Raw genomic sequence first — 15,694 nt, forward strand, 5'->3', positions numbered from 1 at the left:
ACATGTCTTTTAGCATCTCAAACCAAAATGTCCACTTTATACGCTGTTATGATATTACAAACCTATTTACACATACTTATTTACACTAGGATAGCAGAGTTACTGCCAGTAAAACCGACCAGAAATCAATCAGCCCCTCTGACATTATGAGTACACATGTTCAACACCCTTTCATTGATCTGAGAGGTCCCTAGACAGAGGGTCAAGACTCTCTGACCTCAGTCATTTAACCCTTGACCTTAGCTTCTGGATGAAAGCATGTCCCAGTCAGAGGATTCATTTTATCTCATGAGGCCTGTGCTTTCAAAACACACACATTTTACTCTAAATGAGTCATAGTAGTAGTAATCCTAATATAATTATCCGGACAAAAAATAGTATCAGATGTTTTATTTGTTTAATGCAAAATGTATTATTGCCTCAAATGTTACTATTGTTCAAGCAGAGTACTTGTGGCTACGTTTCCTGAAATAATCTTAACTCAAGGTCCACTTACAAGCCCTTTCTCATGGTCTTCATCAGTGGATGGAGTTTGCTCAGCTGTCTGGAAAAAGCTAAGAAGGCCTTGAATTAAGACAGTTTTGGAAAATGTCTTTCCGTGGTCAGTAATGGATTTTGCATGCATGTGGCTGTTTGATGGCTCGATTGGTTTAAAGGCCCCAAGTTCGGTTAAAAAAGGTGCTCACGTGCCGTTATTTGAGTGTCATACAGAGCAAAATGTCACCCGTCATAATGGATTGCTCTGTATCTCACACTGCTCTCCATCTGCATCCCTCGGAGATCCTCTTCACACGTGGGGTCATATACATACAAGCAGGCCCTGTCAGGAATCTCGTAACCTGACATTGATCTTCAACTTTGACGCTCGGCTTTCATTACTGGCTGAAGGGCGTTGTTTGTGAGAGTGATCTTCATGTAAAGTGCTCATAAACGATCACGGGCCATGCAGGCAGATTTATGATCATGGGAGTTACAAGGAGACGTGGGACAATGCAGCATCTCATCTATACTCGTGTGAATAGCAGAGTCGTGTAAGTTTGGGGTTTGTAAGCGGTCACGGTGTTGGTGATGATGGTGATGATGAGGAGGAGAAGATGGAGAGACACGCAGAGGCTAGGATGAGAAGTGCAGCGAGTGAGCTGTTATGCTAGAAGTTGCGGTTTATAATGCTTTTGGACAAATAATAGAGCCCAGCTGACTCATGTTAATTCATATAAAAACTGCCGTGCAAATGCTCATATGGATACAAAACACATATTACCATGCTAATTCTGGATGTAGCTCGTGGTCAGGAAACGCTGCACCTCTGGCCCCTTATTTCCATGCAGAATAGTTAACCTTGAGATCAACACTGGAAAATGCAATCCTCAAAGACTGTTCCTCTAAAGACCCCATCTAGAGTTAATTATCATTTCCCACTCTTCTGCATTGTTAATGACTTCCTGCGCATATTTTTTTTTCCCCTTTTCACACTAAAGTGCTTTCTATCGCCGTGCTTTATCTAGGCAGGTGCTGGACTGGGAATTCAGACTACAATGTGGTCTTATTCTTCCTCTGCATTCAAACTGTATTTGCCTATTCTGTAACATCACAGTATATCAAGGTCAATGCTAATTCCTGCTGACTTTGACGATGGACACGTGCAACTGGTGCACCGCTTTAACGCATGTGAATGCATTTATGGCTACACCCTTCTGATTATTTGCTCTCACTGCTTGTTTGCTGAGTTTTTAGCTTATTGATCATAACTTTGACTGCAAGGTTAGCAGCTCGTCATGTCAAGGGTCATTAATCCTTCACTTGTCCGGCCCAAGTCCTTAATGATGTCCACTAACTAGCGCAGGAGTCCATCAGCAAGAGTCTCCCGGGAGTGAGGTCGTGGTGTTTGGTTGGTGAACTCTGACCTCTAGTAACCACAGTGGTCTGACCCACACATGTGGTCTTGTACCAATGAGGTCATCAATGGGACCTTGTCAAGGGCCTTGAGCAAACAGATTAGGCCCATTGTTGGTAAATAGGATGACCAGCTGCCTCACTGCCCGTCACCATATGACCTGTGAAGAAGGACACTGACACAAGTCCCAGTTTATTGGGAGCACAAGTGGTTGTCCAAGTCATGAAAAGGAATCACGTCGTAAGATATGTGTATTTTTTGTGATATAATTCATTTTTCACAAATAGTGGACATAACACCTTGTTGTTAAGAAAAAGCAGATGAGCATAAATGTCTCAATTTACCATTTTTAAAGGCCAAATATAAATTAAAATTCTAGTATCCTACAATGTAAACAATGTGTAATATGTTACGAAAAAAAAATCTAATAGTATTTGTTCTGTAGCATTATGAATCAAAACATGACCACTCTCACACACACACATGCACACCCCCCCCCCCCAAAAAAAAGCCATAGCGAGGAGTATTGGGTTAAGTCGAGTGTTGCTTAGCGCCAATCATTCCCTTGTTAACCCCCTGCTCAGCAACAAATTGCCCCCCTGCCATTGCTCCGTGTCTGTGTCCACCCGGGGATGCGACCGCCCCCACCCCCGACCCCTTGGACGGCGCGGCGTGGCTGACCATATCCTCATTTGACCTGCATCTCCCATATGGAGAGAGGCAGCGGACGGATTGAGAGGAGACACTGCTGGAAGGTCAGAGGTTAAATGACCAGGACTGTTTACAAGGCGATGGGGAGTTCAAACAGCGGACGCTTGTCCAGTCTTTGTCCTCAGCCTGTTAATGACTTCATTAAAGACGAGCTAGTACTTGAACCATTATCTGTCAATTCAGATTTATTTAAAGAATAATCTAGAATAATTGATCCAAATGATGAAGTTTATCGGTCGAGTTTTTCAGTGTGGAAATATGTAGAAATGCAGGAAAACAAAATCAGCAAGTTCTTCAGTCTACTGAATAAGCAGCTCGCAGTCCAAACCTAAAGCTTTCACACCTTAGCCTCTATACATCGTCTCACATGGGTTATGAATCTGATTAACGCAGGCTTTGCTTTTGTTCGGACACCCTGTGTTTACATAAAGAGGCCCAGTGGGACCAGCCCTGGAGGTCAGGGGGTCGAACCTCGGTTGTCAGAGAGCCTTGTGACATTTCTTTCCCACGTTTCCCGGCTCCCATTGTCCACGGCGAGGAGCCCCCGTTAACGTTTGGCCCTGGGAGGTAGTGTGGCGTGAGAGGGAGGCCTAAGGGTATTGGACCCTCAGCGGGTCCCTGGGAAACGGGCGTAACTAGGCGGGGCTGAGGCGAGCAGGGACAGCATGGGGTCATTTTCCGGCTTGCTGCCCCTCTAAAGGGCTTTGGAGCACAGTATTGGCCCCTGGAGGAGTGCTGGTGTGGAAGACAGTACAAAGGGCTTTGTCTGGGTGTGTGTGTGTGTGTGTGTGTGTGTGTGTGTGTGTGTGTGTGTGTGTGTGTGTGTGTGTGTGTGTGTGTGTGAGAGAGAGAGAGAGAGAGAGAGAGAGAGAGAGAGAGAGAGAGAGAGAGAGAGAGAGAGAGATGTGTGACTGACTACACACCTCAGCAGGTTTGAGTGAGTGTCAAAATGATTATTTCACATGTTAATATCTAAAAGCTATAAATTCTGATCTCCGGTTTTAATAACAATTAATTTTGGAGTATGGATGAAGACAACCTCAGTCCCAGCTCACATACAGGTGCTTGGTCAGGACCCCTAGACGTCAGTTTTTAAGGCACTGGATACTCTTTTCGCCTCATTTTTCACATCTACAGAGAACCTGTTGTCACTCCCAACGCATCAAATGACGTAGCACGAAGAGAAAAGTCCACTGATGGAGGAGGTTGGCTTGATTGGATCAATCAAGCACAGGACGCCCACCCAGGTGACCGGGGGTTTGTTTCCCCTGTCAAACCAAAAGTGAAGGTTGATTTCTTTTGTCAATAAAGTAACGTAACATACATAACTTAAGGTATGTAACGTACGTAACTAATGAACTAATTTCAAGCCAAAACATGATCATTTCCTAAAACTAACCAAAGTGCTGCTGTTTCACAAAGTGCATGTTTCTTATTGTTCTCCATCAGCTTTATTTTCTAATCAGACGTAGCATATATGTTATTGCTTACTTTCGTAGAGCCCTGCATGTTGAAAATTGATGCCAAGTGGGTACCGAGTACCTAAAAACGTGATGTCAAGCGAGCCCAAACCAAGCGTCTGTATCTGACGAGCTCGGGGTGAGAAAGAAGTTCAGTGATATCACAGTGATTTTAGCAGGGCAAGAGCAGAAACCCACCAAGGTGTGTGATCACAAAATATGGGGTGATGATTCAGTAATGGTGGCAGCTGCTGTTGACGAGGAGCCAAGATCGTCTCGTGGTTTCTGATTATTTCTAAATTAATAGCAATGCGATGTAAGTAGAGTGCAAAAAAAGTTGAAATCAAATATCTTGAATAATAAATGTGATTAATATTCTGTACGCGAAAACTAATTTCAGAGGTCACGGGATAAACTATTTGCAGTGTGACACAGAATTACAGTATTATAAATGGTAATTTCTTTAATAAAACATGATTTATTAGCTGATTTAATCACTGTAGTCGGACTGTTGGAGAGCGATCGTAGGTGTTTCTATCATTCAGATAAGAAAAAGGGAACATTTCATTTTGAATTGCAAATGCTCTTTTATCTGTTTAGAATATCTTTAAAATTCTGCTTTGTTTTACTTAAAAATAGTAATTATGCCATATGTTTATTTATATCACGGCATGATCCTGCAATATTAACACTCAAATTCCTTCTTCCTTACACCTTTCCTCACTAAGTAGATGTGCATTTACATTTTTCTCTTGTAGTCCTCGGATGTCATTTGAAGCTAACACACCGAGCTATTGAATAATAAATAGACATCAGCAAAATGAATAAATAAAACATATCACCCTGCCATTATCACCTTTTTCTCTGTCTACATGCCAGAAAAAATATAACCGACGTTCCTCCTTATAATAAGGTCATCCTTTTTTAATGTTCGCCCACTCGTATCTTCGGGGTCTCTGACAGGTTTTCAGCAGTCTGGTTTTGCAGTGGACTCGACGTGTACAGTAATGTGTGACCAGGGCTTTGTTGATCTGAGAGGGGCGCGCTCGCTAGCTTTGAGAGATGATGGTAGAAAAAGACCCCCTCCACCCCAACGCAACACCACTGCTCCTGTGGAGAGCAAAGCAGCAGAGGATCTTGGGGGAGAAACGGTCTCTGGCGTTCAGCGCATGCAGAGGATCCAGGATATTTCTCTGTTGGTGCAGCTTGCATGTGTGGTGACGAATGGCAGCCATTTTGTTTCATGCATTAAAGCGTCACCGTGTCCCTTTTATGTCTGGAAATTATTTAAGGTCACCCTTGGGGATGGATAAAAACTGAATCCACACAGCAGGACTTGGACTTGTTCTCTTTTCTTTAATTATTTCATATTTTCCTGTTAAACATCATTCATTAATTGCATTTAATTCACTTTTTTTTTCCCTCTCCCCCTCGCAAAGCTACGGGTAATGACAAAGCTACAGTCTGCTCAAGGTTGAAGGAAAGAAGAAGAAAAGGGAAAACACTGGCAGAGATGGAAATTTTTACACATGGAAAAAATGGAGAAGCACGCTTTGTTTGTCTCCAATAGACCATGCTAGCTCCTGAGTGCTATATATAAAAGTTTCAATAAAATGTCTATTCATCCCAGGCCTGAACGTATTACCAGTAGCATATCAGCCACAAGAACTAGCCTGATAGAATCTCTCCACTCTTCCAAATCGCAGACAAAACATTGCAATCTAGTGGCTGATTGCAGCTATTTTCTTGCTTCTCTCCTTAGCAGAATTGTTTCCTGGCCCTTACGAATTGAGTTTATCAGGTGTTGAACAATGGGATAGGGATGGTTTATCAGGTGTTAAACAACAGAATAGAATATTGTGCAAAAGGTCACAACTTTCCACAAAACTCAAAACCAAACTTTGTTTCAATTTCATTGCGGGAAGAGGGCACAAAACCTTTGGATGTGAAAAAAGAAAAAGAAATCCTGGGTGCTTTGAATATACTACAGCATTTCCACACATCTCTCGTCCAGCACCTGACACGTGGGAGGGTGCCATTTTATTTTCAGATGTATTTATTCATGGATCTGACATTTTAAACAACCTCTGTGTGCCTGCAGAGTTACAAAGCAAGCTAATTTTCTATCATATTCCATAGGTTTAAGGCTCTATCAGAGTCCATAGACTGTTAAATCTGAGGACTATTCACTCGCTGTCTTTCTCTCTTCGCCTCCTGCACTCCCAAAGCCTGAACCTGAACTTGGGAGCGCAGGCATAGATTTATATGCATGCCCCTCCTTTGATGACAGGGTAAATATTCACACAGACAGCCAAGGTGCCCCCGTCATTACCCATGTGCTGTGTGTTTGCCCACCAGTTAAATTCTTAGGGGGATTGTTTGGTGAGATGAATGGGGCCAAAGTGCTGAAGGACGTATCGGAGTTCAGCAAACAAAACCTCCCCAGATTGGCTCGGCAACAGCTCGGTCCAGTGGGCAAAGTTAGTGACGAGGAGGTGTGCGTGTGTGTGTGTGTGTGTGGGGGGGGGGGGGGGGGGGGGGGGGGGGGGCGTTGTAGGGTTTTGCCTGTCAATTAAGGCGGCTGTGAATGGCTGGGAGGTGGAGAATGCTAGCCATCTCTCTGGTCCTGTTGGATCCGTGGAGATAGCTGAGGTGCCGTTCACCTCAAATAGGAAAAACCCTGTCAATATTCAACTATTTAATAACCCTGAATGTGCTGCTCACGGTGCCTTTTGAAGACTGTGGGGTCTGCATTTCCCTTTGATGTACTTTCATTGTCAGACTCTCTATCTGAAATCTTCGAAGATGGAATTGGTGACATTTTCTCTTTTTTCATTCATTCAATCCAACCTCAAAGGTTTCCAGCAGTATTTCTCTCGTCCAAGATGCTTTGTTGTATTGGGGTGGGGGTGGGGGGGGTGGAGGGAGAGGGGGGGGCATTCAAGTTGGCTGTAGTTCCCCACTAGGATTTCTATTACTGGGTAATGGAACACCAGGAGATTTAGGCAAGGATGTTACTGACAAAATATACCAAAATATTGCCTACTAAAGCATAGACCTTGGTGTCTAGATTGCTCCAATTTAGTTCCTTTTTCCAAAGTCAGAAATACAAAGACACACTGAAGCACATTCACTCGCATGAGCGTTATTTCTCAAGCACACACACATGCCGACAAAGCTCAGTATTTATAGATGCCTTGTGTATTCAACTGCGATATAGCGTGCTAGCCCATGCCAGCACTACCTCCTACGCTAGCATAGTTTAAATTACACATTTTGTGCCTCCACGGAACAGAAAAACGTTGTTTGTGTTAATCGATGACCTCTAGTGGCCTTTGCAGTTGCGACAGGAGCAAAGGAGGAAGTCAGGTGATGCAGTATAAAGAGAAGGTCTGCATATGGAGGAGGTGGGCTGAATGGAAAGGCCAAACAAACATGGAGCACAGATCGTGTCCGTGTGACACCAATGGTCAACGTTAGCTTTTTCATTTTCAATTTAAAATATTTTATAATAGTAACGTATTTCGTAATAGTAACGTACCTTTAACTACGATCTTTTTTACATTTAAACAAGTAAAACCTTCCACTAGAAGATCAAAGGACCAAATGTCACGTGCCACCAGATTTGTTTCACTCAACCACATGATGAGGAAGGTCAGGTGTGACAAACGTCTGATCTGTCCGAGGTCCAGTGTGTCTGTCACTGTTACTCTCCAGTGTTACTGATGAGACAACTGTTTGTGATGTCCTGAACAATGAAGCCTATTAGGTGGTCTAGACTTTGTAAGCTCGTACATGTCATTGTCATTATCAGATGCCAGCGTTTTGTCACATCCCTCGGCGTCTTGTCTCACACTTTGAGCATTTGTGTGAAACACCTGCCAGAAAGTCTTTCTGCCAGAAAACCTTTTGAACATGTGGCTAATGTTGGGAAATGGTCACATTTAGGCACCAAAACTACTTGGTTAAGTTTAGAAAAAGATCACAGTTTGGGTTAAAATACGTACAATCATCTATGTCAAGGGAATTAAGTGTGTTACAAATGTTCAGTTAATTTATGTTCGAAAGTTAAAATAATTCAATGTGGACTTTTGGTCTAAATGCTGCCACTCAAAACCGTCACCTTGAGCTGTTTGCTAGCTAATGCATGCAATGTATGCGAGCTAGCTAACGATCTGACAGGAACATTGCGACAGGACAACAATTAAATGAATGCTTTCATAATATTTTACAAAACCTCTCAAAATTGACAGTTATAGAGCCTATGTATAGTTTTAGTTTGCACTTTTTAACACATTTGAAAGTGATGAAATATAAAGTAGAAGTGGAGTATGGCAACACCCCTCGGACAAACCACACACAGAGCGTAAATAGAAATTTGTTAAGTTTAGTTATTACTATGATTACTAATAATAATTCTGAGTAATGCTAATGATTATTTTGTGTACCTGGCTTTTGGTCAACAATATAATATATGTAATATATAATAATACTGTATATAATAAAGACATTGTTATATAATTGTTATAATTACAGCCCTGCTAGCAGAACAAAAATGGCAAACTCTGCGGCCTTGAATGTTGGTCAAGGTTGTCAGTTTTCCACTAGAGGTTTTGTCGTTCTGACTTTGCTTCTTTTTGCCATAAAATCTTTTTTTTTCTGCATTTTATAGAAGAGGGCACAGCTGCTGGTTGTGTTTCTTCTGCTGGTGTAGCTTCAAGCTTTTCATTCAATGGGACACAGTTGTCTTTGTGTTTCGGTTGATGCAGCGTCCACACCTGTTATGTTATAAATTTAGTGGACTTCCACTTGTGTGAAAATTCAAGTTATATTTATGGTACATTTGACATGTCAGAAATGCGGCACTAGTGAATTGCTTTGTGTGTCATGAAGTCACTCCTGCATGCAAATAACACAGAGTGATACTGAAGAAAACATTTACCTTGATGTCATTTATTTTACAGCTATTATACTCAAAATGTTTTTGAGGATGACATATTAAGATGAAATTTTAGCTGCAGCAGCTGCAGCCACTCATGAAGGCTTCACAGGAGTGTTTTCTTAGCAGTATATTTCAAGATTTTTTTCATTATCATTGGTGCTAAATTTACTTTTGCAGTGAGGAAAATCACTGCAATCTCCTGCAAGTGACCACAAAAGGCAAAGCAATTTAAACTAAGGCCTCATTGTGTGACCTTAATGCCACTAAATCACCCCATTTACTTCATTTGAACCATTTACATGAATTGTAGGTAGTGAATAAAATGTCACACGAAACCAGACAGATTTGTCAGAATTTACCACAAAGTGAAATGAAGAGTGGGTTTAGCATCGATGAAGGTTTGGCAAATTTCACCAAGAGCCACGTGGATCTTAAATTTTTACCACAATGTATATTTCATTATACACATTATAAGTATAATGTGTGCCAATGTGGAAGTACATTTTTAATGAAAGTACTTTTGGGTTGTAAAAAGTTAGCAGAACACTGATTTTGTGGTGACTGTACAAACACCTTTCTCCCTTTTTCTTGGAATTTGAACTCACTTTTGCATTTATTTCAAAGGGAAGTTGTTACACAATGTCCCTCAACTCAATGGCAGCACCCCCTCCTTGACCTTTCATTTCAAAATATCCAATAAACACACAAAACGCATTTACTGGGACGCTAAGACACCTGAAAAACTCAAAGCTGAATCCCCGTCCAGTTATGAGTGTGTGCAGTACTAGTGCAAGCAGAGTCCCTGTGGGATGAATAGCGTGGACTTTCCCTCACTATAAAGTATCTTTCAAGGTCTGTCTGGGGGAGGACATAACTATAGAGCCCACACTCCAGAGCGTGCAGCTGTAATGTCTAACAACTTCCTCCATTTCTCCTTCTCATATTTGGCTAATTTGTGTCTTCCCATCTCTCTGTGGTGCTGTGTGCTCCATACATCTTCACCCACCATTCCCTCACATTTTCACTCTGTGCACTCTCACTCTGGAGGACCTATACACTGGCAGATAAGAGGAAATGAAGTCTCGTCTGCACAATTTGAAGCGCTGCTTTGAAGCTGAATGTGAAATAGCAGCTCCGCTCCTTTCTGCTCCTCTCTGGCTGGTAAAATAAGGGCCCTCTCGTTAAAAGCACTTTACCTGTGCTCCCTCTATGGATCATTGCTCTCATTAAACGGATTTGGGGTTACATTCAAATCACAATTACTCCAAGCACTAACTGTTAATGGGCACAAGGGTTGAAAGAGTAAGAGAAATGTTTCTGACATTTCTTTTTATATCTCTCTTTGAGCTGGGATGAGAACACATCAAAAGGTGTAAGGTGAAGCATAAACTAACCTAAACCTGAATGGGGATTAATTTCAAAGATGTGCAATATTGAACTCTACCTGAAATCACAGTCAAAAAATGTAAACTTTACACTAGATTTTAATCCTATGGTCCGCTGCAAACAGTGATTATACAATGATTATATTTTTAAAATATAGAATTGAATTTCCTCTCCAGACTGAACTAGTAAGCGGGGCGCAGTCTTACCCTGATGTGACCTTTCAGTAGTTACTGCAGGAGTTCAACCGTACCTGAATATGCAACACACATTAGTGTGTGTCTGTGTGCGAGTGTGTGTGTTTGTGTTGTATATGTACCAGGCTGTCAGGAACACCCCCTGGGTCCCACTGCACAATGCCAAGAAGAGTGCAGGCAAGATGCTTTCATCTGCTCACCACAGAGATCCTGCTGTGTGTGTGCGTGCATGGTGTGTGTGTATGTGTGTACTTGTACAGCAATATTAGCGAGACCCAATATGAGTTTTAGACCTTGAAAATGGGGAAATTTTGGGAAAGTGATGACATTTTGGCCGGTTGCCTCTTTCAGACAGACTTCCAAAGAGCTTAAAGTTAGGTATTCACTTGTGATGGTTAAAGTTAGGGTTAGGAGTTAATGAATGCATTATGTCAATGAGTGTCTTCAAGATAGAAGAGAGTGTGTGTGTGTGTGTGTGGGGGGGGGGGGGGGGGGGGGGTGTTTGTCTGACTGGTAAAGGTAGATATGTCACCTTGGGCTCTGCAGCACACAGAGGAAACAGACTTTTTTGTATTGCGGCTACAGTTCCTATTCCTAATTTGACACTTGATCATTTAGATTTAACGATATTTAAATGACTGTTTGCACTTTGCATCAACTGTTCCTCAGATAAAGATAAACCTCTTTAAAAGTCACAGACTCATTGCCTCCCCTGAGAGTTTCTTTTCATTATTAACCTGCTGACTGCCTCAGGAAAAGAGAGCAATATGAAGTTTTGCGGTTTTTGTGTGTATTTGTGAGCACGCATGTGGTTGCATCTCACTGCCACTATGGTACATGTGTGTAACATGTGTGTGTGCAGCTTTACTGTATGTGTGAGGGCCTCTCCCAGTGACTGCCTAGGGCAATAGCACAGGATGTAATCCCATGTATGCCTCCAGTCTCTTAGCTGCCTGCGTAGATGTGGAGGAACGTTTTAGCCCCTGCAGTGTGCCGTAGGGCACAAGTGCTCACCCTTCTGTACTGCTAACAGACAGCAGCTGCCTGGTGCAGTTCCAACACAGTTTCATCCTCACTTTCACCATTTGTGCGCTACTCTTTCTACACTCCCTTTCTGTGTGGCACAGTTCAATTTACAGCAATGAGAGATGGCTTAAGGAGGGAGAAATTTTACTTTTTGACAGCCATTATATTAAAGTATGCACACTGTCACAAATTTGTATCAGTGTCTGGAGGTGAAGAGCACTCTCTTGCCTGAAAATCAAATCATCTATGTAATATATAGCGTTATCTTGATTGGCACTTGGTTGTGCAAAATCTAAGAAACGTGGTGAGTAAAACATGCTGATAGTGAAGCCAAATGTCATGCATTGATTGAAAATGTAGTGCAGACATCCTTAGTCCTCAATTCAGGCTCCATGACAGGCAATCAAATTTCATTTGACAAATGAATTCAAGGAAACAATCTGACATGAATAGCTTTATTCAGCAGGTGCATAGAAATCATATCACTTAAAATAAACATCAAGGGAAATTATTCGAGCTTTTCTGTGTTCTTAAAATATTTGAAGCAGATTTTCTGATAAAAACCGAAGCTAGCAAGATTTTTATGTGGAGATGCAGCTGATATTTTGGCCTGAATCACAAAGTGGGGCTGCATCAGTGTAATAATCCCATCCTCCCTACCTGAGACTCTAGGTGTGCTCTAAATGCATTCTGCTGTTGGGGAACGGTACTTCTCCACCTGTTGGGAGTAACACATAGAAGCTCCCATTTTTTGGACTCTGGACTCTCCTTGATCTCTTACATCTCCTGTGATTTCTGCATGTGATTTTGCTGAGCACTGGGATTGACCGTATGGCAGAGATGGCTCTACATTTTGCCCGATCAATATCAATATAATCATCCGTACTGTCAGGGTGTTGCTGATCGCCTGAATTCACAAGATGGAAGAATTACATTCACTTGATATTGTCACTGGTGCTTTTACCATTCACAGTGCAATCTGTCTTAGCCTATATCCTTTGTAACTGTGTCCGTATCCTTTCAACTGGTTTATTATTACCGTGGCCTGACCTCCTGCGGTGTTTATCGAGAGTTCTGATGAGGTTGTCGAGAAAGGCTGGAGGAGTGACAGGTGGTCTTGATGATAACTATCCATCCTCTCCCTTCCATCTCACCACGGTGCAAGCCTCAACCACTGATCTCATCTCTGATGTCCACAGTTGCAACAGAACACAGCAGAAAGGTAGATCAATAGGTGTCATAATCGATAGGTCAGAATGAGGAATCACCGAAAGGTCGGCCCCGATCGATTCCCACATCATTGCACCTCAACCTCTCTGCTGTTTTATGTTGGTCATTAAGTATGAAACCCTGCAGGATGCCAGCACCCCCACCTGCTTTTAGTAACATCAACTAATCCTAATTATTAGTTCCGCTCTGGCTGGAGGGGCAGACGACGACGTTTTCTTCATCCGTGTGTGATGTGTTATGTTATGATATCTGCCTGGCCCTTACACCCCTGACCTGTCTCTCTGTGAGACAGTTCCTCGTTAGGAGAAAGTCAGCCTGCCCCCTGCTGCATGTAGCTGCTGCCATACAACCATCATTAGTGAGTGACAGCGCTGAATGTGGCTGCCACGCCGCAAGGTTCTCGGACTGGCGTTCTTGAGCTCTAGGAGGCGATCCTTGAGCTGTATGTGGTCCAGATCTCGAATGTTTCTGCATTTAGCTAAGAGCAATCCCAGACCACCGTAGAGCTCAGCAAGAGCTCTCAGCTCTGTAGGGGAAAGGGGACAAGATCACCAAATCTGATTTTCACCTCTGTCTACACTGGTGTGAAGCTATGATGGAGTTTTGACTGGCTTGGGAAATGCAGTGTCATGGTGACAACAAGCATGTCAGGTAGGACGCTGCATCTCAGGGAATGTGGCCACTCTGTATTTCTAAGATGTGGGTGATAGAGCTGCAACCAAGCAACGTGCACGCTTTTCTTACTAATCTTCCACCAGGTGATCTTACAACACGCCAGGGCAAAAATGCAAATCCTTAATCAACTGTGAGTTAGCGTGGAAATTAAAATATGCTACAATACAAATTGAACAAAATGAAAAGCAGATAGTGACATGCATGTTCAGCGCTGGAGAAAAATCAGGCCTGTGCCGTGGCCAAGCAACTACACAGCTCTTTTCTGACCCTCCAAACCCGTTTTGTCCAGTGCTTCTTCCCTGAAATGGCATTAGCATAAATCTCCAGCCCATAGAGGTAATGATGGCATGAAATTATGGCTGCCTCAGCAGACCTTATTCCCCTCTCTCCTCTCCCTCCCTCTGGGTCCAAGGCCCCAGCCTTCGACTGAGACCCATCTCCCATGCCTTCTTCCTCTCCTTCCTCTCCCTCTCTCTTCTCCTTTGCCTCCTAGTTCCATTCAAAGGGAATGTGTAACTGAATTTGAAATTGAGTGCCCTTCTTTCAAGGACCACAGCTAATGAGACGTTTTGCCTTGAAATCCAGGCTGGATGGGGGGAGACCCTGATGGGTGGAGATGATAGCCACCCTGAACGTCAGGTGTAAGGCTGTCTGGATCACTCACCGCTGAGAAGGGGAAAGGTGGTTCCTATAGGGGTGAGAAATAAGGATAAGCCTTTACGGAATGAGCACCCTTCTCTGGGTCACCTGGGGCTGCCATTGTGAATCCAAGAGCCGACCTGAAATAGTACGCCTGTGTGATCTGCATCTATGTGCAAAGAGAAGACCGACACCAGCCAGGCCTCCCCCTTTTGCATGCATGTATTAGGAGCTATACTGAAAAAAAAAGAAGCCTGTGAGGGTCTGGAGAGAGATAGGAGGTGACAATTAGATTGAGATGGAAGAAAGTACACTGGAGTGGGTCAGAGAGAGCTGAGGAAGGATGGAGTGTGGAGAGACGGAGAGGAGAGTCAAAGAGATGGAAAGGGGGTCAGGCCTATAGAAACAGGTATACTTGACAGTTTGCGGTCCGGGGATCATCCACGAGACGCCGCATGGGTGCAATGATGAAAGGAATCGAGAGCTTTGCGTCCTAGGGGTTCTCCCTTTAATCAGGGGCCCCGAGGAGAGAACCTTGCAGCCTATGGGCCCCTGGCCGCTGCTAGCCACTGTCATGCTAATGAAAGAGGCTCAGGGTGTGAATGGAGAGGCTAGCTTGTTACCCAGCGTGCTAATTAATGCATGCAGCAGGGGTGTGTGAGTGAGTGAGGGTTTTTATGCATTTTAATGAGGTGTCTGTGTACGCGTGAGTGTGTGTATGCGTGTCAGGATGACAGGGATTCGAAGCATGGAGTGAGACGGACGTGCAATCAGGTTTAAAAATAAGGGCTCAAGAGCGCAGGACACCGCAGATGCGTCTAGGAATAGTGTGGAAATCATTTGTTGGGAATTACCTGAAGACGCTGACTCGAGTCTGCCTCCAACATCATCTTCCCGCTCAGTAATAAGATGTTTTCAGCTTCAAAGTACAGTTAAAAGGGCTCCTGTGGACAGCATAAGTGTGCACATTGTGTATATTTTATTATTGATTAAAGCTGATCAATGGCTACATTACATAAATATTGATATTATTTATTAATGCATAGAATCTGACTGACTTGCAGCCTGCACTGTCTCTGGTGGAAACAATCCTGTCTGATTTACTTTCTCACGACTGGCTACGTCACACTGACTGCTGTTTACCAGTGCTCTTGTGTCTGTCATGTCCCAGACTATATGACAAAAAATTATCCTTGGCTGTTCTGTTAAGGGTCACACCCCAGACAACCCTCTCTGTCTCACCGGCGTTCCCACAGACAAATAGATGGGGGACTTGTGGACGGCCATAGGCGCGGCATATGGCCCTTGGCGGCAGCATTGTCTGAGCTTTTTGGGTAAGATAAAAAAAACCAGCATTGTTGCACGTGTCACTCAGACAAGACGTAGGGGCGTGTGTCAGGGCGAAGGGAATGCCATCGAAGCCCGTGACCTTTTAATTTGCTGGTGGCCTCTCCCACAGACCTCTGTGTCCGCCGTACATGCCCCCATTCTGTGATCTGAGACTCTATCATTCTCGTCGGTTTTGACGGGGGACATG

This window comes from Chaetodon trifascialis, chromosome 6 (assembly GCF_039877785.1).
Source record: "Chaetodon trifascialis isolate fChaTrf1 chromosome 6, fChaTrf1.hap1, whole genome shotgun sequence".
Lineage (NCBI taxonomy): Eukaryota > Metazoa > Chordata > Actinopteri > Chaetodontiformes > Chaetodontidae > Chaetodon > Chaetodon trifascialis.